This window comes from Monodelphis domestica, chromosome 2, assembly GCF_027887165.1.
Source record: "Monodelphis domestica isolate mMonDom1 chromosome 2, mMonDom1.pri, whole genome shotgun sequence".
NCBI classification, from domain to species: Eukaryota; Metazoa; Chordata; class Mammalia; order Didelphimorphia; family Didelphidae; genus Monodelphis; species Monodelphis domestica.
This window is the reverse complement of record NC_077228.1, coordinates 39,981,191-40,007,782: the sequence shown is the minus strand read 5'-3', so window position 1 is coordinate 40,007,782 and position 26,592 is coordinate 39,981,191. Positions and strand designations below refer to the sequence as shown.

Genomic DNA, 26,592 nt, shown 5'->3' with positions numbered 1-26,592 from the left:
GCAAAGAAACACTAGGCCTCCATTAATGATTTTTAATCAATATCCAATTTTTTTCTATAATGTCACTGGCAATTTCGAGCTTTTGTTATCTGTCCTTTTTTCTTAGGAATATACAAACTAACAAAAAGTGACAAACATAGCTCTAGAGTCAAGGACTTGGTTTTTTCTACCTCAATTCTCCTTGCTGATTAATCTAATAAACCCCAACATGTTCAATGATCAGCTCTTTAGAGATGATTTTTAAATCCATTTAATCAGCTAGATCTACTCCTCTGATATCTAGTTCCTCAAAATCAAATGCCGTTTAGACATCCTATATTTACATTGTGAGTCCATATCAACTCAAGCTAACCATGGCCTAAATAAAACTCATTATCTCTACCTTCCTCATCAAACTTCAACTTTTTTTAAATTGTCACCAACAATCAAGGGAACCACCTTCTTCAAAATCACTCAACCTCCCATCCACAGTGTGATTCTCAACCCCACCCTCATATTAATCTTCATTTATGCAATGTCTATATACCAGTTAGAGTCATTTCTTACACATATCTTGTAATACTGCTCTAATCCTCCTCTCTACTCACACTACCAACAGGACATACTATCTCCAAGCTGGACTGTTGCGATACTCTTCTGATTCGTTTCCCTGGCTCAAAGACTTATACTACTTTGGGCAAAGTTCCAAATTCTCTACAGATTGTTGAGATGACTTTAATATTCCAACAATAATGCCTCAGGGTTCCAATCTTGACACAGTAACCAACATCAACCAGTTTCGTTGACTAACACGTTGGCCAATCTGATATAGGTGATTTAGACCAACTCTGTTCTTTAAATGGACCTATCTTCTTAAAAATAGACTATCCTTCAAATATAAATCTTAGACACACCAAGGCAAAGAAACACTAGGCCTCCTTTAATGATTTTTAATCAATATCCAATTTTTTTCTATAATGTCACTGGCAATTTCGAGCTTTTGTTATCTGACCTTTTTTCTTAGGAATATACAGACTAACAAAAAGTGACAAACATAGCTCTAGTGTCAAGGACTTGGTTTTTTCTACCTCAATTCTCCTTGCTGCTTAATCTAATACTCCCCAACATATTCAATGATCTCTCTTTAGAGAAGATTTTTAAATCCATTTAATCAGCTAGATCTACTCCTCTGATATCTAGTTCCTCAAAACCAAATGCCGTTTAGACATCCTATATTTTCATTGTGAGTCCATATCAACTCAAGCTAACCATGGCCTAAATAAAACTCATTATCTCTACCTTCCTCATCAAACATCAACTCTTTTTAAATTCTCACCAACAATCAAGGGAACCACCTTCAAAATCACTCAAGCTCCCATCCACAGTGTGATTCTCAACCCCACCCTCATATTAATCTTCATTTATACAATGTCTATATTCCAGTTAGAGTCATTTCTTACACATATCTTGTAATACTGCTCTAATCCTGCTCTCTACTCACACTGCCAAGGTACTGCCACAGGAAATACTATCTCCAAGCTGGGCTGTTGCGATACTCTTCTGATTCGTTTCCCTGGCTCAAAGACTTATACTACTTTGGGCAAAGTTCCAAATTCTCTACAGATTGTTGAGATGATTTTAAAATTCCAACAATAATGCCTCAGGGTTCCAATCTTGACACAGTAACCAACATCAACCAGTTTCGTTGACTAACACGTTGGCCAATCTGATATAGGTGATTTAGACCAACTCTGTTCTTTAAATGGACCTATCTTCTTAAAAATAGACTATCCTTCAAAAATAAAGCTTAGACACACCAAGGCAAAGAAACACTAGGCCTCCTTTAATGATTTTTAATCAATATGCAATTTTTTTCTATAATGTCACAGGCAATTTCGAGCTTTTGTTATCTGTCCTTTTTTTTAGGAATATACAAACTAACAAAAAGTGACAAAAATAGCTCTAGAGTCAAGGACTTGGTTTTTTCTACCTCAATTCTCCTTGCTGATTAATCTAATACTCCCCAACATGTTCAATGATCATCTCTTTAGAGGAGATTTTTAAATCCATTTAATCAGCTAGATCTACTCCTCAGACATCTAGTTCGTCATGACCAAATGCCTTTTAGACATCCTATATTTTCATTGTGAGTCCATATCAACTCAAGCTAACCATGGCCTAAATAAAACTCATTATCTCTACCTTCCTCATCAAACTTCAACTTTTTTTAAATTCTCACCAACAATCATGGGAACCACCTTCTTCAAAATCACTCAAGCTCCCATCCACAGTGTGATTCTCAACCCCAGCCTCATATTAATCTTCATTTATACAATGTCTATATCCCAGTTAGAGTCATTTCTTACACATATCTTGTAATACTGCTCTAATCCTGCTCTCTACTCACACTACCAAGGTACTGCCACAGGACATACTATCTCCAAGCTGGACTGTTGCGATACTCTTCTGATTCGTTTCCCTGGCTCAAAGACTTATACTACTTTGGGCAAAGTTCCAAATTCTCTACAGATTGTTGAGATGATTTTAAAATTCCAACAATAATGCCTCAGGGTTCCAATCTTGACACAGTAACCAACATCAACCAGTTTCGTTGACTAACACGTTGGCCAATCTGATATAGGTGATTTAGACCAACTCTGTTCTTTAAATGGACCTATCTTCTTAAAAATAGACTATCCTTCAAAAATAAAGCTTAGACACACCAATGCAAAGAAACACTTGGCCCCCTTTAATGATTTTTAATCAATATCCAATTTTTTTCTATAATGTCACTGGCAATTTCGAGCTTTTGTTATCTGTCCTTTTTTCTTAGGAATATACAAACTAACAAAAAGTGACAAACATAGCTCTAGAGTCAAGGACTTGGTTTTTTCTACCTCAATTCTCCTTGCTGATTAATCTAATAAGCCCCAACATATTCAATGATCATCTCCTTAGAGAAGATTTTTAAATCCATTTAATCAGCTAGATCTACTCCTCTGATATCTAGTTCCTCAAAACCAAATGCCATTTAGACATCCTATATTTACATTGTGAGTCCATTTCAACTCAAGCTAACCATGGCCTAAATAAAACTCATTATCTCTTCCTTCCTCATCAAACTTCAACTTTTTTTAAATTTTCACCAACAATCAAGGGAACCACCTAATTCAAAATCACTCAAGCTCCCATCCACAGTGTGATTCTCAACCCCACCCTCATATTAATCTTCATTTATGCAATGTCTATATACCAGTTAGAGTCATTTCTTACACATATCTTGTAATACTGCTCTAATCCTGCTCTCTACTCACACTGCCAAGGTACTGCCACAGGACATACTATCTCCAAGCTGGACTGTTGTGATACTCTTCTGATTCGTTTCCCTGGCTTAAAGACTTATACAACTTTGGGCAAAGTTCCAAATTCTCTACAGATTGTTGAGATGACTTTAAAATTCCAACAACAATGTCTCAGGGTTCCAATCTTGACACAGTAACCAACAACCACCAGTTTCGTTGACTAACACGTTGGCCAATCTGATATAGGTGATTTAGACCAACTCTGTTCTTTAAATGGACCAACTTTTAAAAATAGGCTATCCTTCAAATTTAAAGCTTAGACACACCAATTCAAAGAAACACTAGCCCTCCTTTAATGATTTTTAATCAATATCCAATTTTTTTCTATAATGTCACTGGCAATTTCGAGCTTTTGTTATCTGTCCTTTTCTCTTAGATACAAACTAACAAAAAGTGACAAACATAGCTCTAGAGTCAAAGACTTGGTTTTTTCTACCTCAATTCTCCTTGCTGATTAATCTAATACTCCCCAACATCTTCAATGATCATCCCTTTAGAGGAGATTTTTAAATCCATTTAATCAACTAGATCTACTCCTCTGACATCTAGTTCCTCATGACCAAATGCCTTTTAGACATCCTATATTTTCATTGTGAGTCCATATCAACTCAAGCTAACCATGGCCTAAATAAAACTCATTATCGCTACCTTCCTCATCAAACTTCAACTCTTTTTAAATTCTCACTTATTATCAAGGGAACCACCTTCAAAATCACTCAAGTTCCCATCCACAGTGTGATTCTCAAACCCACCCTCATATTAATCTTCATTTATACAATGTCTATATCCCAGTTAGAGTCATTTCTTACACATATCTTGTAATACTGCTCTAATCCTGCTCTCTATTCACACTGCCAAGGTACTGCCACAGGACATACTATCTCCAAGCTGGACTGTTGTGATACTCTTCTGATTCGTTTCCCTGGCTCAAAGACTTATACTACTTTGGGCAAAGTTCCAAATTCTCTACAGAATGTTGAGATGACTTTAAAATTCCAACAATAATGCCTCAGGGTTCCAATCTTGACACAGTAACCAACATCAACCAGTTTCGTTGACTATCATGTTGGCCAATCTGATATAGGTGATTTAGACCAACTCTGTTCTTTAAATGGACCTATCTTCTTAAAAATAGACTATCATTCAAAAATAAAGCTTAGACACATCAATGCAAAGAAACACTAGGCCTCCTTTAATGATTTTTAATCAATATCCAATTTTTTTCTATAATGTCACTGGCAATTTCGAGCTTTTGTTACCTGTCCTTTTTTCTTAGGAATATACAAACTAACAAAAAGTGACAAACATAGCTCTAGAGTCAAGGACTTGGTTTTTTCTACCTCAATTCTCCTTGCTGATTAATCTAATACTCCCCAACATGTTCAATGATCATCTCTTTAGAGGAGATTTTTAAATCCATTTAATCAGCTAGATCTACTCCTCTGATATCTAGTTCCTCATGACCAAATGCCTTTTAGACATCCTATATTTTCATTGTGAGTCCATATCAACTCAAGCTAACCATGGCCTAAATAAAACTCATTATCTCTACCTTCCTCATCAAACTTCAACTCTTTTTAAATTCTCACTTATTATCAAGGGAACCACCTTCAAAATCACTCAAGCTCCCATCCACAGTGTGATTCTCAACCCCACCCTCATATTAATCTTCATTTATACAATGTCTATATCCCAGTTAGAGTCATTTCTTACACATATCTTGTAATACTGCTCTAATCCTGCTCTCTACTCACACTGCCAAGGTACTGCCACAGGACATACTATCTCCAAGCTGGACTGTTGCGATACTCTTCTGATTCGTTTCCCTGGCTCAAAGACTTATACTACTTTGGGCAAAGTTCCAAATTCTCTACAGATTGTTGAGATGACTTTAAAATTCCAACAATAATGCCTCAGGGTTCCAATCTTGACACAGTAACCAACATCAACAAGTTTCGTTGACTAACACGTTGGCCAATCTGATATAGGTGATTTAGACCAACTCTGTTCTTTAAATGGACCTATCTTCTTAAAAATAGACTATCATTCAAAAATAAAGCTTAGACACACCAATGCAAAGAAACACTAGGCCTCCATTAATGATTTTTAATCAATATCCAATTTTTTTCTATAATGTCACTGGCAATTTCGAGCTTTTGTTATCTGTCCTTTTTTCTTAGGAATATACAAACTAACAAAAAGTGACAAACATAGCTCTAGAGTCAAGGACTTGGTTTTTTCTACCTCAATTCTCCTTGCTGATTAATCTAATACTCCCCAACATGTTCAATGATCATCTCTTTAGAGGAGATTTTTAAATCCATTTAATCAGCTAGATCTACTCTTCTGATATCTAGTTCCTCATGACCAAATGCCTTTTAGACATCCTATATATACATTGTGAGTCCATATCAACTCAAGCTAACCATGGCCTAAATAAAACTCATTATGTCTACCTTCCTCATCAAACTTCAACTCTTTTTAAATTCTCACCAACAATCAAGGGAACAACCTTCTTCAAAATCACTCAAGCTCCCATCCACAGTGTGATTCTCAACCCCACCCTCATATTAATCTTCATTTATACAATGTCTATATCCCAGGTAGAGTCATTTCTTACACATATCTTGTAATACTGCTCTAATCGTGCTCTCTACTCACACTGCCAAGGTACTGCCACAGGACATACTATCTCCAAGCTTGACTGTTGCGATACTCTTCTGATTCGTTTCCCTGGCTCAAAGACTTATACTACTTTGGGCAAAGTTCCAAATTCTCTACAGAATGTTGAGATGACTTTAAAATTCCAACAATAATGTCTCAGGGTTCCAATCTTGACACAGTAACCAACATCAACCAGTTTCGTTGACTAACACGTTGGCCAATCTGATATAGGTGATTTAGACCAACTCTGTTCTTTAAATGGACCTATCTTCTTAAAAATAGACTATCCTTCAAATATAAATCTTAGACACACCAAGGCAAAGAAACACTAGGCCTCCTTTAATGATTTTTAATCAATATCCAATTTCTTTCTATAATGTCACTGGCAATTTCGAGCTTTTGTTATCTGTCCTTTTTTCTTAGGAATATACAAACTAACAAAAAGTGACAAACATAGCTCTAGTGTCAAGGACTTGGTTTTTTCTACCTCAATTCTCCTTGCTGCTTAATCTAATACTCCCCAACATATTCAATGATCTCTCTTTAGAGAAGATTTTTAAATCCATTTAATCAGCTAGATCTACTCCTCTGATATCTAGTTCCTCAAAACCAAATGCCGTTTAGACATCCTATATTTACATTGTGAGTCCATATCAACTCAAGCTAACCATGGCCTAAATAAAACTCATTATCTCTACCTTCCTCATCAAACTTCAACTCTTTTTAAATTCTCACCAACAATCAAGGGAACCACCTTCTTCAAAATCACTCAAGCTCCCATCCACAGTGTGATTCTCAACCCCACCCTCATATTAATCTTCATTTATACAATTTCTATATACCAGTTAGAGTCATTTCTTACACATAAATTGTAATACTGCTCTAATCCTGCTCTCTACTCACACTGCCAAGGTACTGCCACAGGACATACTATCTCCAAGCTGGACTGCTGCGATACTCTTCTGATTCGTTTCCCTGGCTCAAAGACTTATACTACTTTGGGCAAAGTTCCAAACTCTCTACAGAATGTTGAGATGACTTTATAATTCCAACAATAATGCCTCAGGGTTCCAATCTTGACACAGTAACCAACATCAACCAGTTTCGTTGACTAACATGTGGGCCAATCTGATATAGGTGATTTAGACCAACTCTGTTCTTTAAATGTACCTATCTTCTTAAAAATAGACTATCCTTCAAATATAAAGCTTAGACACACCAATGCAAAGAAACACTAGGCCTCCTTTAATGATTTTTAATCAATATCCAATTTTTTTCTATAATGTCACAGGAAATTTCGAGCTTTTCTTATATGTCCTTTTCTCTCAGGAATATACAAATTAACAAAAAGTGACAAATATAGCTCTAGAGTCAAGGACATAGTTTTTTCTACCTCAATTCTCCTTGCTGATTAATCTAATGAGGCCCAACATATTCCATGATCATCTCTTTAAAAGAGATTTTTAAATACATTTAATCAGCTAGATCTACTCCTCTGATATCTAGTTCCTCATGACCAAATGCCTTTTAGACATCCTATATTTTCATTGTGAGTCCATATCAACTCAAGCTAACCATGGCCTAAATAAAACTCATTATCTCTACCTTCCTCATCAAACTTCAACTTTTTTTAAATTCTCAACAACAATCAAGGGAACCACCTTCTTCAAAATCACTCAAGCTCCCATCCACAGTGTGATTCTCAACCCCACCCTCATATTAATCTTCATTTATCAAATGTCTATATCCCAGTTAGAGTCATTTCTTACACATATCTTGTAATACTGCTCTAATCCTGCTCTCTACTCACACTGCCAAGATACTGCCACAGGACATATTATCTCCAAGCTGGACTGTTGTGATACTCTTCTGATTCGTTTCCCTGGCTCAAAGACATATACTACTTTGGGCAAAGTTCCAAATTCTCTACAGAATGTTGAGATGACTTTAAAATTCCAACAATAATGCCTCAGGGTTCCAATCTTGACACAGTAACCAACATCAACCAGTTTCGTTGACTAACACGTTGGCCAATCTGATATAGGTGATTTAGAACAACTCTGTTCCTTAAATGGACCTATCTTCTTAAAAATAGACTATCCTTCAAAAATAAAGCTTAGACACACAAATGCAAAGAAACACTAGGCCTCCTTTAATGATTTTTAATCAATATCCAATTTTTTTCTATAATGTCACTGGCAATTTCGAACTTTTGTTATCTGTCCTTTTTTCTTAGGAATATACAAACTAACAAAAAGTGACAAACATAGCTCTAGAGTCAAGGACTTGGTTTTTTCTACCTCAATTCTCCTTGCTGATTAATCTAATACTCCCCAACATGTTCAATGATCATCTCTTTAGAGAAGATTTTTAAATCCATTTAATCAGCTAGATCTACTCCTCTGATATCTAGTTCCTCATGACCAAATGCCTTTTAGACATCCTATATTTTCATTGTGAGTCCATATCAACTCAATCCAACCATGGCCTAAATAAAACTCATTATGTCTACCTTCCTCATCAAACTTCAACTCTTTTTAAATTCTCACTTATTATCAAGGGAACCACCTTCAAAATCACTCAAGCTCCCATCCACAGTGTGATTCTCAACCCCACCCTCATATTAATCTTCATTTACCAAATGGCTATATCCCAGTTAGAGTCATTTCTTACACATATCTTGTAATACTGCTCTAATCCTGCTCTCTACTCACACTGCCAAGATACTGCCACAGGACATATTATCTCCAAGCTGGACTGTTGTGATACTCTTCTGATTCGTTTCCCTGGCTCAAAGACTTATACAACTTTGGGCAAAGTTCCAAATTCTCTACAGATTGTTGAGATGACTTTAAAATTCCAACAATAATGCCTCAGGGTTCCAATCTTGACACAGTAACCAACATCAACCAGTTTCGTTGACTAACACGTTGGCCAATCTGATATAGGTGATTTAGACCAACTCTGTTCTTTAAATAGACAGATCTTCTTCAAAATAGACTATCCTTCAAACACAAAGCTTAGACACACCAATGCAAAGAAACACTAGGCCTCCTTTAATGATTTTTAATCAATATCCAATTTTTTTCTATAATGTCACAGGAAATTTCGAGCTTTTGTTATCTGTCCTTTTCTCTTAGGAATATACAAATTAACAAAAAGTGATAAATATAGCTCTAGAGTCAAGGACATGGTTTTTTCTACCTCAATTCTCCTTGATGATTAATCTAATAAGCCCCAACATATTCAATGATCATCTCTTTAGAAGAGATTTTGAAATACATTTAATCAGGTAGATCTACTCCTCTTATATCCTGTTCCTCATGACCAAATGCCTTTTAGACATCCTATATTTACACTGTGAGTCCATATCAACTCAAGCTAACCATGGCCTAAATAAAACTCATTATCTCTAACTTCCTCATCAAACTTCAACTCTTTTTAAATTCTCACCTATTATCAAGGGAACCAACTTCTTCAAAATCACTCAAGCTCCCATCCACAGTGTGATTCATAACCCCACCCTCATATTAATCTTCATTTATACAATGTCTATATACCAGTTAGAGTCATTTCTTACACATATCATGTGATACTGCTCTAATCCTGCTATCTACTCACACTGCCAAGGTACTGCCCCAGGACATACTATCTCCAAACTGGACTGTTGCGATACTCTTCTGATTCGTTTCCCTGGCTCAAAGACTTATACTACTTTGGGCAAAGTTCCAAATTCTCTACAAAATGTTGAGATGACTTTAAAGTTCCAACAATAATGCCTCAGGGTTCCAATCTTGACACAGTAACCAACATCAACCAGTTTCGTTGACTATCATGTTGGCCAATCTGATATAGGTGATTTAGACCAACTCTGTTCTTTAAATGGACCCATCTTCTTAAAATAGACTATCCTTCAAATATAAAGCTTAGACACACCAATGCAAAGAAACACTAGGCCTCCTTTAATGATTTTTAATCAATATCCAATTTTTTTCTATAATGTCACTGGCAATTTCGAGCTTTTGTTACCTGTCCTTTTTTCTTAGGAATATACAAACTAACAAAAAGTGACAAACATAGCTCTAGAGTTAAGGACTTGGTTTTTTCTACCTCAATTCTCCTTGCTGATTAATCTAATACTCCCCAACATGTTCAATGATCATCTCTTTAGAGGAGATTTTTAAATCCATTTAATCAGCTAGATCTACTCCTCTGACATCTAGTTCCTCATGACCAAATGCCTTTTAGACATCCTATATTTTCATTGTGAGTCCATATCAACTCAATCCAACCATGGCCTAAATAAAACTCATTATGTCTACCTTCCTCATCAAACTTCAACTCTTTTTAAATTCTCACTTATTATCAAGGGAACCACATTCAAAATCACTCAATCTCCGATCCACAGTGTGATTCTCAACCCCACCCTCATATTAATCTTCATTTATACAATGTCTATATACCAGTTAGAGTCATTTCTTACACATATTTTGTAATACTGCTCTAATCCTGCTCTCTACTCACACTGCCAAGGGACTGCCAGAGGACATACTATCTCCAAGCTGGACTGTTGCGATAGTTTTCTGATTCGTTTCCCTGGCTCAAAGACTTATACTACTTTGGGCAAAGTTCCAAATTCTCTACAGAATGTTGAGATGACTTTAAAATTCCAACAATAATGCCTCAGAGTTCCAATCTTGACACAGTAACCAACATCAACCAGTTTCGTTGACTATCATGTTGGCCAATCTGATATAGGCGATTTAGACCAACTCTGTTCTTTAAATGGACCTATCTTCTTAAAATAGACTATCCTTCAAATATAAAGCTTAGACACACCAATGCAAAGAAACACTAGGCCTCCTTTAATGATTTTTAATCAATATCCAATTTTTTTCTATAATGTCACAGGCAATTTCGAGCTTTTGTTATCTGTCCTTTTTTCTTAGGAATATACAAACTAACAAAAAGTTACAAACATAGCTCTAGAGTGAAGGACTTGGTTTTTTCTACCTCAATTCTCCTTGCTGATTAATCTAATACTCCCCAACATGTTCAATGATCATCTCTTTAGAGAAGATTTTTAAATCCATTTAATCAGATAGATCTACTCCTCTGATATCTAGTTCCTCAAAACCAAATGCCGTTTAGACATCCTATATTTACATTGTGAGTCCATATCAACTCAAGCTAACCATGGCCTAAATAAAACTCATTATCTCTACCTTCCTCATCAAACTTCAACTCTTTTTAAATTCTCACCAAAAATCAAGGGAACCACCTTCTTCAAAATCACTCAAGCTCCCATCCACAGTGTGATTCTCAACCCCACCCTCATATTAATCTTCATTTATACAATTTCTATATACCAGTTAGAGTCATTTCTTACACATAAATTGTAATACTGCTCTAATCCTGCTCTCTACTCACACTGCCAAGGTACTGCCACAGGACATACTATCTCCAAGCTGGACTGCTGCGATACTCTTCTGATTCGTTTCCCTGGCTCAAAGACTTATACTACTTTGGGCAAAGTTCCAAACACTCTACAGAATGTTGAGATGACTTTATAATTCCAACAATAATGCCTCAGGGTTCCAATCTTGACACAGTAACCAACATCAACCAGTTTCGTTGACTAACATGTGGGCCAATCTGATATAGGTGATTTAGACCAACTCTGTTCTTTAAATGTACCTATCTTCTTAAAAATAGACTATCCTTCAAATATAAAGCTTAGACACACCAATGCAAAGAAACACTAGGCCTCCTTTAATGATTTTTAATCAATATCCAATTTTTTTCTATAATGTCACAGGAAATTTCGAGCTTTTCTTATATGTCCTTTTCTCTCAGGAATATACAAATTAACAAAAAGTGACAAATATAGCTCTAGAGTCAAGGACATAGTTTTTTCTACCTCAATTCTCCTTGCTGATTAATCTAATGAGTCCCAACATATTCCATGATCATCTCTTTAAAAGAGATTTTTAAATACATTTAATCAGCTAGATCTACTCCTCTGATATCTAGTTCCTCATGAACAAATGCCTTTTAGACATCCTATATTTTCATTGTGAGTCCATATCAACTCAAGCTAACCATGGCCTAAATAAAACTCATTATCTCTACCTTCCTCATCAAACTTCAACTTTTTTTAAATTCTCAACAACAATCAAGGGAACCACCTACTTCAAAATCACTCAAGCTCCCATCCACAGTGTGATTCTCAACCCCACCCTCATATTAATCTTCATTTATCAAATGTCTATATCCCAGTTAGAGTCATTTCTTACACATATCTTGTAATACTGCTCTAATCCTGCTCTCTACTCACACTGCCAAGACACTGCCACAGGACATATTATCTCCAAGCTGGACTGTTGTGATACTCTTCTGATTCGTTTCCCTGGCTCAAAAACTTATACTACTTTGGGCAAAGTTCCAAATTCTCTACAGAATGTTGAGATGACTTTAAAATTCCAACAATAATGCCTCAGGGTTCCAATCTTGACACAGTAACCAACATCAACCAGTTTCGTTGACTAACACGTTGGCCAATCTGATATAGGTGATTTAGAACAACTCTGTTCTTTAAATGGACCTATCTTCTTAAAAATAGACTATCCTTCAAAAATAAAGCTTAGACACACCAATGCAAAGAAACACTAGGCCTCCTTTAATGATTTTTAATCAATATCCAATTTTTTTCTATAATGTCACTGGCAATTTCGAACTTTTGTTATCTGTCCTTTTTTCTTAGGAATATACAAACTAACAAAAAGTGACAAACATAGCTCTAGAGTCAAGGACTTGGTTTTTTCTACCTCAATTCTCCTTGCTGATTAATCTAATACTCCCCACCATGTTCAATGATCATCTCTTTAGAGAAGATTTTTAAATCCATTTAATCAGCTAGATCTACTCCTCTGATATCTAGTTCCTCATGACCAAATGCCTTTTAGACATCCTATATTTTCATTGTGAGTCCATATCAACTCAATCCAACCATGGCCTAAATAAAACTCATTATGTCTACCTTCCTCATCAAACTTCAACTCTTTTTAAATTCTCACTTATTATCAAGGGAACCACCTTCAAAATCACTCAAGCTCCCATCCACAGTGTGATTCTCAACCCCACCCTCATATTAATCTTCATTTATCAAATGTCTATATCCCAGTTAGAGTCATTTCTTACACATATCTTGTAATACTGCTCTAATCCTGCTCTCTACTCACACTGCCAAGATACTGCCACAGGACATATTATCTCCAAGCTGGACGGTTGTGATACTCTTCTGATTCGTTTCCCTGGCTCAAAGACTTATACAACTTTGGGCAAAGTTCCAAATTCTCTACAGATTGTTGAGATGACTTTAAAATTCCAACAATAATGCCTCAGGGTTCCAATCTTGACACAGTAACCAACATCAACCAGTTTCGTTGACTAACACGTTGGCCAATCTGATATAGGTGATTTAGACCAACTCTGTTCTTTAAATAGACAGATCTTCTTCAAAATAGACTATCCTTCAAACACAAAGCTTAGACACACCAATGCAAAGAAACACTAGGCCTCCTTTAATGATTTTTAATCAATATCCAATTTTTTTCTATAATGTCACAGGCAATTTCGAGCTTTTGTTATCTGTCCTTTTCTCTTAGGAATATACAAATTAACAAAAAGTGATAAATATAGCTCTAGAGTCAAGGACATGTTTTTTTCTACCTCAATTCTCCTTGATGATTAATCTAATAAGCCCCAACATATTCAATGATCATCTCTTTAGAAGAGATTTTGAAATACATTTAATCAGGTAGATCTACTCCTCTTATATCCTGTTCCTCATGACCAAATGCCTTTTAGACATCCTATATTTACACTGTGAGTCCATATCAACTCAAGCTAACCATGGCCTAAATAAAACTCATTATCTCTACCTTCCTCATCAAACTTCAACTCTTTTTAAATTCTCACCTATTATCAAGGGAACCAACTTCTTCAAAATCACTCAAGCTCCCATCCACAGTGTGATTCATAACCCCACCCTCATATTAATCTTCATTTATACAATGTCTATATCCCAGTTAGAGTCATTTCTTACACATATCTTGTAATACTGCTCTAATCCTGCTCTCTACTCACACTGCCAAGGTAATGCCACAGGACATACTATCTCCAAGCTGGACGGTTGCAATACTCTTCTGATTCGTTTCCCTGGCTCAAAGACTTATACTACTTTGGAAAAGTTCCAAATTCTCTACAGAATGTTGAGATGACTTTAAAATTCCAACAATAATGCCTCAGGGTTTCAATCTTGACACAGTAACCAACATCAACCAGTTTCGTTGACTAACACGTTGGCCAATCTGATATAGGTGATTTAGACCAACTCTGTTCTTTAAATGGACCTATCTTCTTAAAAATTGACTATTCTTCAAATATAAAGCTTAGACACATCAATGCAAAGAAACACTAGGCCTCCTTTAATGATTTTTAATCAATATCCAATTTTTTTCTATAATGTCACAGGCAATTTCGAGCTTTTGTTATCTGTCCTTTTCTCTTAGGAATATACAAATTAACAAAAAGTGACAAATATAGCTCTGGAGTCAAGGACATGGTTTTTTCTACCTCAATTCTCCTTGCTGATTAATCTAATAAGCCCCAACATATTCAATGATCATCTCTTTAGAAGAGATTTTGAAATACATTTAATCAGGTAGATCTACTCCTCTGATATCTAGTTCCTCATGACCAAATGCCTTTTAGACATCCTATATTTACATTGTGAGTCCATATCAACTCAAGCTAACCATGGCCTAAATAAAACTCATTATCTCTACCTTCCTCATCAAACTTCAACTCTTTTTAAATTCTCACCTATTATCAAGGGAACCAACTTCTTCAAAATCACTCAAGCTCCCAACCACAGTGTGATTCATAACCCCACCCTCATATTAATCTTCATTTATACAATGTCTATATCCCAGTTAGAGTCATTTCTTACACATATCTTGTAATACTGCTCTAATCCTGCTCTCTACTCACACTGCCAAGGTACTGCCACAGGACATACTATCTCCAAGCTGGACTGTTGCGATACTCTTCTGATTCGTTTCCCTGGCTCAAAGACTTATACTACTTTGGGCAAAGTTCCAAATTCTCTACAGAATGTTGAGATGACTTTAAAATTCCAACAATAATGCCTCAGGGTTTCAATCTTGACACAGTAACCAACATCAACCAGTTTCGTTGACTAACACGTTGGCCAATCTGATATAGGTGATTTAGACCAACTCTGTTCTTTAAATGGACCTATCTTCTTAAAATAGACTATCCTTCAAATATAAAGCTTAGACACACCAATGCAAAGAAACACTAGGCCTCCTTTAATGATTTTTAATCAATATCCAATTTTTTTCTATAATGTCACTTGCAATTTCGAGCTTTTGTTATCTGTCCTTTTTTCTTAGGAATATACAAACTAACAAAAAGTGACAAACATAGCTCTAGAGTCAAGGACTTGGTTTTTTCTACCTCAATTCTCCTTGCTGATTAATCTAATAAGCCCCAACATATTCAATGATCATCTCTTTAGAGAAGATTTTTAAATCCATTTAATCAGCTAGATCTACTCCTCTGATATCTAGTTCCTCAAAACCAAATGCCATTTAGACATCCTATATTTACATTGTGAGTCCATTTCAACTCAAGCTAACCATGGCCTAAATAAAACTCATTATCTCTACCTTCCTCATCAAACTTCAACTTTTTTTAAATTTTCACCAACAATCAAGGGAACCACCTTCTTCAAAATCACTCAACCTCCCATCCACAGTGTGATTCCCAACCCCACCCTCATATTAATCTTCATTTATGCAATGTCTATATACCAGTTAGAGTCATTTCTTACACATATCTTGTAATACTGCTCTAATCCTGCTCTCTACTCACACTGCCAAGGTACTGCCACAGGACATACTATCTCCAAGCTGGACTGTTGTGATACTCTTCTGATTCGTTTCCCTGGCTTAAAGACTTATACAACTTTGGGCAAAGTTCCAAATTCTCTACAGATTGTTGAGATGACTTTAAAATTCCAACAATAATGCCTCAGGGTTCCAATCTTGACACAGTAACCAACATCAACCAGTTTCGTTGAATAACACGTTGGCCAATCTGATAAAGGTGATTTAGACCAACTCTGTTCTTTAAATGGACCAACTTTTAAAAATAGGCTATCCTTCAAATTTAAAGCTTAGACACACCAATTCAAAGAAACACTAGCCCTCCTTTAATGATTTTTAATCAATATCCAATTTTTTTCTATAATGTCACTGGCAATTTTGAGCTTTTGTTATCTGTCCTTTTCTCTTAGGAATATACAAACTAACAAAAAGTGACAAACATAGCTCTAGAGTCAAAGACTTGGTTTTTTCTACCTCAATTCTCCTTGCTGATTAATCTAATACTCCCCAACATGTTCAATGATCATCTCTTTAGAGGAGATTTTTAAATCCATTTAATCAACTAGATCTACTCCTCTGACATCTAGTTCCTCATGACCAAATGCCTTTTAGACATCCTATATTTTCATTGTGAGTCCATATCAACTCAAGCTAACCATGGCCTAAATAAAACTCATTATCTCTACCTTCCTCATCAAACTTCAACTCTTTTTAAATTCTCACTCATTATCAAGGAAACCACCTTCAAAATCACTCAAGTTCCCATCCACAGTGTGATTCTCAACCCCACCCTCATATTAATCTTCATTTATACATTGTCTATATCCCAGTTAGAGTCATTTCTTACACATATCTTGTAATACTGCTCTAATCCTGCTCTCTACTCACACTGCCAAGGTACTGCCACAGGACATACTATCTCCAAGCTGGACTGTTGCGATACTCTTCTGATTCGTTTCCCTGGCTCAAAGACTTATACTACTTTGGGCAATGTTCCAAATTCTCTACAGAATGTTGAGATGACTTTAAAATTCCAACAATAATGCCTCAGGGTTCCAATCTTGACACAGTAACCAACATCTACCAGTTTCGTTGACTAACACGTTGGCCAATCTGATATAGGTGATTTAGACCAACTCTGTTCTTTAAATGGACCTATCTTCTTAAAAATAGACTATCATTCAAAAATAAAGCTTAGACACATCAATGCAAAGAAACACTAGGCCTCCTTTAATGATTTTTAATCAATATCCAATTTTTTTCTATAATGTCACAGGCAATTTCGAGCTTTTGTTACCTGTCCTTTTTTCTTAGGAATATACAAACTAACAAAAAGTGACAAACATAGCTCTAGAGTCAAGGACTTGGTTTTTTCTACCTCAATTCTCCTTGCTGATTAATCTAATACTCCCAAACATGTTCAATGATCATCTCTTTAGAGGAGATTTTTAAATCCATTTAATCAGCTAGATCTACTCCTCTTATATCCTGTTCCTCATGACCAAATGCCTTTTAGACATCCTATATTTACACTGTGAGTCCATATCAACTCAAGCTAACCATGGCCTAAATAAAACTCATTATCTCTACCTTCCTCATCAATCTTCAACTCTTTTTAAATTCTCACCTATTATCAAGGGAACCAACTTCTTCAAAATCACTCAAGCTCCCATCCACAGTGTGATTCATAACCCCACCCTCATATTAATCTTCATTTATACAATGTCTATATCCCAGTTAGAGTCATTTCTTACACATATCTTGTAATACTGCTCTAATCCTGCTCTCTACTCACACTGCCAAGGTACTGCCACAGGACATACTATCTCCAAGCTGGACTGTTGCGATACTCTTCTGATTCGTTTCCCTGGCTCTAAGACTTATACTACTTTGGAAAAGTTCCAAATTCTCTACAGAATGTTGAGATGACTTTAAAATTCCAACAATAATGCCTCAGGGTTTCAATCTTGACACAGTAACCAACATCAACCAGTTTCGTTGACTAACACGTTGGCCAATCTGATATAGGTGATTTAGACCAACTCTGTTCTTTAAATGGACCTATCTTCTTAAAAATTGACTATTCTTCAAATATAAAGCTTAGACACATCAATGCAAAGAAACACTAGGCCTCCTTTAATGATTTTTAATCAATATCCAATTTTTTTCTATAATGTCACAGGCAATTTCGAGCTTTTGTTATCTGTCCTTTTCTCTTAGGAATATACAAATTAACAAAAAGTGACAAATATAGCTCTGGAGTCAAGGACATGGTTTTTTCTACCTCAATTCTCCTTGCTGATTAATCTAATAAGCCCCAACATATTCAATGATCATCTCTTTAGAAGAGATTTTGAAATACATTTAATCAGGTAGATCTACTCCTCTGATATCTAGTTCCTCATGACCAAATGCCTTTTAGACATCCTATATTTACATTGTGAGTCCATATCAACTCAAGCTAACCATGGCCTAAATAAAACTCATTATCTCTACCTTCCTCATCAAACTTCAACTCTTTTTAAATTCTCACCAACAATCAAGGGAACCACCTTCTTCCAAATCACTCAAGCTCCCATCCACAGTGTGATTCTCAACCCCACCCTCCTATTAATCTTCATTTATACAATGTCTATATCCCAGTTAGAGTCATTTCTTACACATATCTTGTAATACTGCTCTAATCCTGCTCTCTACTCACACTGCCAAGTTACGCCACAGGACATACTATCTCCAAGCTGGACTGTTGCGATACTCTTCTGATTCGTTTCCCTGGCTCAAAGACTTATACTACTTTGGGCAAAGTTCCAAATTTTCTACAAAATGTTGAGATGACTTCATAATTCCAACAATAATGCCTCAGGGTTCCAATCTTGACACAGTAACCAACATCAACCAGTTTCGTTGACTAACATGTGGGCCAATCTGATATAGGTGATTTAGACCAACTCTGTTCTTTAAATGGACCTATCTTCTTAAAAATAGACTATCCTTCAAATATAAAGCTTAGACACACCAATGCAAAGAAACACTAGGCCTCCTTTAATGATTTTTAATCAATATCCAATTTTTTTCTATAATGTCACAGGAAATTTCGAGCTTTTCTTATATGTCCTTTTCTCTCAGGAATATACAAATTAACAAAAAGTGACAAATATAGCTCTAGAGTCAAGGACATGGTTTTTTCTACCTCAATTCTCCTTGCTGATTAATCTAATTAGCCCCCACATATTCAATGATCATCTCTTTAGAAGAGATTTTGAAATACATTTAATCAGGTAGATCTACTCCTCTGATATCTAGTTCCTCATGACCAAATGCCTTTTAGACAACCTATATTTACATTGTGAGTCCATATGGACTCAAGCTAACCATGGCCTAAATAAAACTCATTATCTCTACCTTCCTCATCAAACTTCAACTCTTTTTAAATTGTCACTTATTATCAAGGGAACCACCTTCAAAATCACTCAAGCTCCCATCCACAGTGTGATTCTCAACCCCCCCCTCCTATTAATCTTCATTTATACAATGTCTATATCCCAGTTAGAGTCATTTCTTACACATATCTTGTAATACTGCTCTAATCCTGCTCTCTACTCACACTGCCAAGGTACTGCCACAGGACATACTATCTTCAAGCTGGACTGTTGTGATACTCTTCTGATTCGTTTCCCTGGCTCAAAGACTTATACTACTTTGGGCAAAGTTCCAAATTCTCTACAGATTGTTGAGATGACTTTAAAATTCCAACAATAATGCCTCAGGGTTCCAATCTTGACACAGTAACCAACATCGACCAGTTTCGTTGACTAACACGTTGGCCAATCTGATATAGGTGATTTAGACCAACTCTGTTCTTTAAATGGACCTATCTTCTTAAAAATAGACTATCTTTCAAATATAAAGCTTAGACACACCAATGCAAAGAAACACTAGGCCTCCTTTAATGATTTTTAATCAATATCCAATTTTTTTCTATAATGTCACAGGAAATTTCGAGCTTTTGTTATCTGTCCTTTTCTCTTAGGAATATACAAATTAACAAAAAGTGACAAATATAGCTCTAGAGTCAAGGACATGGTTTTTTCTACCTCAATTCTCCTTGCTGATTAATCTAATACTACCCAACATATTCAATGATCATCTCTTTAGAAGAGATTTTGAAATACATTTAATCAGGTAGATCTACTCCTCTTATATCCTGTTCCTCATGACCAAATGCCTTTTAGACATCCTATATTTACATTGTGAGTCCATATCAACTCAAGCTAACCGTGGCCTAAATAAAACTCATTATCTCTACCTTCCTCATCAAACTTCAACTCTTTTTAAATTCTCACCTATTATCAAGGGAACCACCTTCTTCAAAATCACTCAAGCTCCCATCCACAGTGTGATTCTCAACCCCACCCTCATATTAATCTTCATTTATACAATGTCTATATCCCAGTTAGAGTCATTTCTTACACATATCTTGTAATACTGCTCTAATCCTGCTCTCTACTCACACTGCCAAGGTACTGCCACAGGACATACTATCTCTAAGCTGGACTGTTGTGATACTCTTCTGATTCGTTTCCCTGGCTCAAAGACTTATACTACTTTGGGCAAAGTTCCAAATTCTCTACAGAATGTTGAGATGACTTTAAAATTCCAACAATAATGCCTCAGGGTTCCAATCTTGACACAGTAACCAACATCAACCAGTTTCGTTGACTATCATGTTGGCCAATCTGATATAGGTGATTTAGACCAACTCTGTTCTTTAAATGGACCGATCTTCTTCAAAATAAACTATCCTTCAAATACAAAGCTTAGACATACCAATGCAAAGAAACACTAGGCCTCCTTTAATGATTTTTAATCACTATCCAATTTTTTTCTATAATGTCACAGGCAATTTCAAGCTTTTGTTATCTGTCCTTTTCTCTTAGGAATATACAAATTAACAAAAAGGGACAAACATAGCTCTAGAGTCAAGGACATGGTTTTTTATACCTCACTTCTCCTTTCTGATTAATCTTATAAGCCCCAACATGTTCAATGATCATCTCTTTAGAGGAAATTTTGAAATCCATTTAATCAGCTAGATCTACTCCTCTGATATCTAGTTCCTCATGACCAAATGCCTTTTAGACATCCTATATTTACATTGTGAGTCCATATGAATTCAAGCTAACCATGGTCTAAATAAAACTCATTATCTCTACCTTCCTCATCAAACTTCAACTCTTTTTAAATTCTCACCTACTATCATGGGAACCACCTTCTTCAAAATAACTCAAGCTCCAATCCACAGTGTGATTCTCAACCCCACCCTCATATTAATCTTCATTTATACAATGTCTATATACCAGTTAGAGTCATTTCTTACACATATCTTGTAATACTGCTCTAATCCTGCTCTCTACTCACACTGCCAAGGTACTGCCACAGGACATACTATCTCCAAGCTGGACTGTTGCGATACTCTTCTTTTTCGTTTCCCTGGCTCAAAGACTTATACTACTTTGGGCAAAGTTCCAAATTCTCTACAGAATGTTGAGATGCCTTCATAATTCCAACAATAATGCCTCAGGGTTCCAATCCTGACAGAGTAACCAACATCAACCAGTTTCGTTGACTAACATGTTGGCCAATCTGATATAGGTGATTTAGACCAACTCTGTTCTTTAAATGGACCTATCTTCTTAAAAATAGAATATCCTTCAAATATAAAGCTTAGACACACCAATGCAAAGAAACACTAGGCCTCCTTTAATGATTTTTAATCAATATGCAATTTTATTCTATAATGTCACAGGCAATTTCGAGCTTTTGTTATCTGTCCTTTTCTCTCAGGAATATACAAATTAACAAAAAGTGACAAATATAGCTCTAGAGTCAAGGACATGGTTTTTTCTACCTCAATTCTCCTTGCTGATTAATCTAATGAGGCCCAACATATTCAATGATCATCTCTTTAAAAGATATTTTTAAATACATTTAATCAGGTAGTTCTACTCCTCTGATATCTAGTTCCTCAAAACCAAATGCCGTTTAGACATCCTATATTTACATTGTGAGTCCATATCATCTCAAGCTAACCATGGCCTAAATAAAACTCATTATCTCTACCTTTCTCATCAAACTTCAACTTTTTTAAATTCTCACCAACAATCATTGGAACCACCTTCTTCAAAATCACTCAAGCTCCCATCCACAGTGTGATTCATAACCCCACCCTCATATTAATCTTCATTTATACAATGTCTATATCCCAGTTAGAGTCATTTCTTACACATATCTTGTAATACTGCTCTAATCCTGCTCTCTACTCACACTGCCAAGGTACTGCCACAGGACATACTATCTCCAAGCTGGACTGTTGCGATACTCTTCTGATTCGTTTCCCTGGCTCAAAGACTTATACTACTTTGGGCAAAGTTCCAAATTCTCTACAGAATGTTGAGATGACTTTAAAATTCCAACAATAATGCCTCAGGGTTCCAATCCTGACACAGTAACCAACATCAACCAGTTTCGTTGACTAACACGTTGGCCAATCTGATATAGGTGATTTAGACCAACTCTGTTCTTTAAATGGACCTATCTTCTTAAAAATAGAATATCCTTCAAATATAAAGCTTAGACACACCAATGCAAAGAAACACTAGGCCTCCTTTAATGATTTTTAATCAATATCCAATTTTTTTCTATAATGTCACAGGCAATTTCGAGCTTTTGTTATCTGTCCTTTTCTCTTAGGAATATACAAATTAACAAAAAGTGACAAATATAGCTCTAGAGTCAAGGACTTGGTTTTTTCTACCTCAATTCTCCTTGCTGATTAATCTAATAAACCCCAACATATTCAATGATCATCTCTTTAGAAGAGATTTTGAAATACATTTAATCAGCTAGATCTACTCCTCTGATATCTAGTTCCTCAAATCCAAATGCCGTTTAGACATCCTATATTTACATTGTGAGTCCATATCAACTCAAGCTAACCATGGCCTAAATAAAACTCATTATCTCTACCTACCTCATCAAACTTCAACTTTTTTTAAATTCTTACCAACAATCAAGGGAACCACCTTCTTCAAAATCACTCAAGCTCCCATCCACTGTGTGATTCTCAACCCCACCCTCATATTAATCTTCATTTATACAATGTCTATATCACAGTTAGAGTCATTTCTTACACATATCTTGTAATACTGCTCTAATCCTGCTCTCTACTCACACTGCGAATGTACTACCACCGGACATACTATCTCCTAGATTGACTGCTGTGATACTCTTCTAATTCATTTCCTTGGCCCTAAGACTTATAGTCCTTTGGGCAAAGTTCCAAGTTCTCTTCAGATATTTGGATGACTTCAAAATTCCCACAACAATGCCAGAGTGTTTCAATGTTGACACATTACCACAAGCATGGACCATTTTCTTGACTATCATATTTGCCAATCTTTTTTGCCAATCTTATATAGATGAGGGGGAAAGGTCCCTAAGTGATGTTTGAAATAAACCTATCTTCTTAAAAATATACTTTCCTTCAAATATAAAACATACACACATAAATGCCAAGACATAGAGCCTTCTTTAATTTTTGCTATTGTATATTAAATTTTAACTATAAAGTCCCTAGGAGCTTAGAACTTTCTTAGCTTTCCTGTTTTGTTAGATATTATTCCCATATACAAATTTAAAAAAAAAACGTGTCAAACACAGGTCTAGAGTCAAGGTCTTGGTTTTTTTCTAACTCAATTCTGTTTTTTCTTATTAATCTAATCTGCCAAAACAGATTCAATAATCATCTCTTTAGAGGTGATTTTGTTATCTATTCATCAAGCCTGAAATTCTCTCCTGACATCTAGTTCCTCGTGACCAAATGCCTTTATGACATCTTATATTTATATATTGAGGCAATGGGGTGTCATAGCAGAAATATTAGAATGGCTTGCCATTTCCTTCTTTACATCATTGCAGAGGAGCAACAGAGGCAAACGGAATAAAAGTGACTCACTTGAGGTCACAAACCTAGTGCGTTTGAGGAGATTTCAATGCATGAAAATGAGTATTTCTGATTCTAAGCCCAGTGTTCTATAACCCTGCCAACTAGCTAGCTGCCTAGTACACAATGGATTCCAAATTGTCTCTCCCACCCCTACCATGTGAGCTCCTTAAGGTACTCCAGAAATGCTGATTGACTGACTTCTTGAATGACTAATATATAGAAGGTGCTTAATACAAAAATATCCAACCCAATTAGGGACATTCCACTCAAGCTTTCTCATTGAACAGTCAATAAAAATGAATTCAAGAGAAATTGAATATTTTCCTTAAGTTCACATTGAGGGAGTAAATCTTAGAATTGAGATTTGATCCCAGAGCCTCTGAGACCAAAACTGAAGCTCTTTTGAACATATACTAAAATATCTTATTCAATTGGCCTTTGTAAACTTACATTATGATCTGATGCAATAAAATGATGAATTCCTGTTTCCTCTTGTTGTCCCGTCATTTCTGTTCTGTCTGATTCTTTGTGACTCCATCTAAAGTTTTCTTTGCATAAATATAGGAGTGATTGGCACTCTGTCCTCTGTGCCATAACACCATTCATCTGATTTGTTTTACATAGAAATAAAAAGGAAAAAAAATTTACCACCATGAAGCAATAAATATATAATAGTATAATGATGACTTGGATAATAGCTCTATATCATGACAAATAATTTTGATATTGACAATTGTTACAACTCTTGAATCCATGGCAGAGATGACAGCTTTAAAGGGACCTTCCAGGCTACAGGGAAATAGCTGATATTAAGGAAATTATCATGAAAGAAAGTTAGAAAGCCCTAACCATTAAGACATTTTTCCTATTCTCCACTGCTTGGAAACATCACTCTCCTTTGGAATTTCTCATAGCATTATGTTCCTCTCCTCTTTTTTTATAACCTTTTGTTATTCTTAGAGTGATCCAAATACATTTTCTCTACCCACAAGACTACAAACTCTTACAGAACAGGAACTCTATCCTATTCATATCATATGCACCCAGACCTAAAACAGGGCTTCTGGTAAATGGATGCCAGTAAAAGGGAATTGAAGACTACTTCCAAAAGAGGTTGATAGTATCCGTGAGTAAAATTAAAAGAGACTTTGCAGGTGCTCATGGTCGCTATTCCATCATCTTTTACACATTTGACCTCTCCTCAGTCTCTCTTATTGGATCTTCACCCAGGTTACAGCAGTGAGCCAAAGGTTTCTGAGAGGACCATAGAGGTCCAGGTCATATTACCCCCTCCCTCTGTGAAGTGTTGCTTTGTTAATCTAATCAGACCACAAAGATTCAATGATCATCTCTATGAATAAGTTTTTTTATCTATCTATCCAGCCCTTATTTCTTTCCAGAGTTATAGTTCCTCATCACCAACTGCCTTTTAGACATCTTAAATTTTCATAATCAGGAGATATCAACCCAAACTGACTATGTACAAAATAATACTCATTATCGCTCCCTACCTCAACTACCTTCATCTTTTTTGGATTCTCATCTACTGTCAAGGGATTCAACTTGTGCCAAACCACTCATGCTCCCATCCTCACTATCATTCTCAACTCTTTACTTATATTCACCTTACATATCCAAAGTCTAATGCCAAGATCAATCATTTCATTCACATTTCTTCTATACATGCGCTACTTCTCACTACTCACAGGACCAACGTTCTGAAACAGGTCATATTAGCTGAAAGCTGGACTATTGTGATTGTCTTCTATTAGCTTTCCTTGGCTCACAGAATTATATATAGCCCTTTGGGCAAAGTTCCAAATTCCCTTCAGAATGTTTGAATGACTTCAAAATTCCAACAACAATGCCACAGTGTTCCAATCTTGACACATTCCTATCAACACTTGCCACTTTCTATGACTATCATATTACACAAACTGATAGCTGTGAGATGGTATCTCAGAGTTGTTTTAAACAAATCAATTTTCATAAAAATATGTATTCCTAAAAATAAAAATATGAACACAAACACAAAACACAAAGCCTTCTTTAAAGATTTCTAATAAATATTAAATTTTGTTAAACTATAAAGTCCCTAGAAACTTTGTACTTTCCTAATTGTCAGGTTTTCATATAAATTATTCTCCTCTACAAATTATCAAAAGTCTCTAAAATGTCACTGGAGTCCCAAGTCATGTTTTTGTCTAGATCTATTCTGCTTTGCCAGGATAATCTTATCACACCCACAGATTTCAATGATCATCTCTTCTGGAGATGATTTATGGATCTATTCATCCATCTCTAACTTTTCTCCTGATCACTAGGTCCTCATCACCAACTGCCTTATACACATCTTAAATTTTATTATTCAGGACATATCAACTCAAACTCAACATGTCCAAAATAAAAATCATTATTGGAGCCTACCTCCTCACTCAAACTTACCTTGTTGTAAACAAAACCCATTATCTCAACCTCCCTCATCAACCTTCATCTTTTTTGAATTCTCTGTTACTGTCAAGGGAACCACTTTGTTCCAAATTACTCAAGCTCCTATCCTCAGTATCATTCTCAACTCCTTACTTGTATTGACCTTACATTTCCAAAG

The 26,592-nt window shown here is 35.7% G+C and overlaps 1 long non-coding RNA gene across 3 annotated transcripts in view; it reads right to left on the bottom strand.

Annotated features, from left to right (window-relative positions):
- Positions 1–26,592, bottom strand: part of LOC103101716 (uncharacterized) — a 216,881-nt gene that overhangs the window by 171,289 nt on the left and 19,000 nt on the right. For all 3 annotated transcript variants that reach the window (XR_008916069.1, XR_008916070.1, XR_008916071.1), the window contains one exon: positions 24,435–24,590. This is a non-coding gene — a long non-coding RNA (uncharacterized LOC103101716). The remainder of the gene's footprint in view (positions 1–24,434; positions 24,591–26,592) is intronic.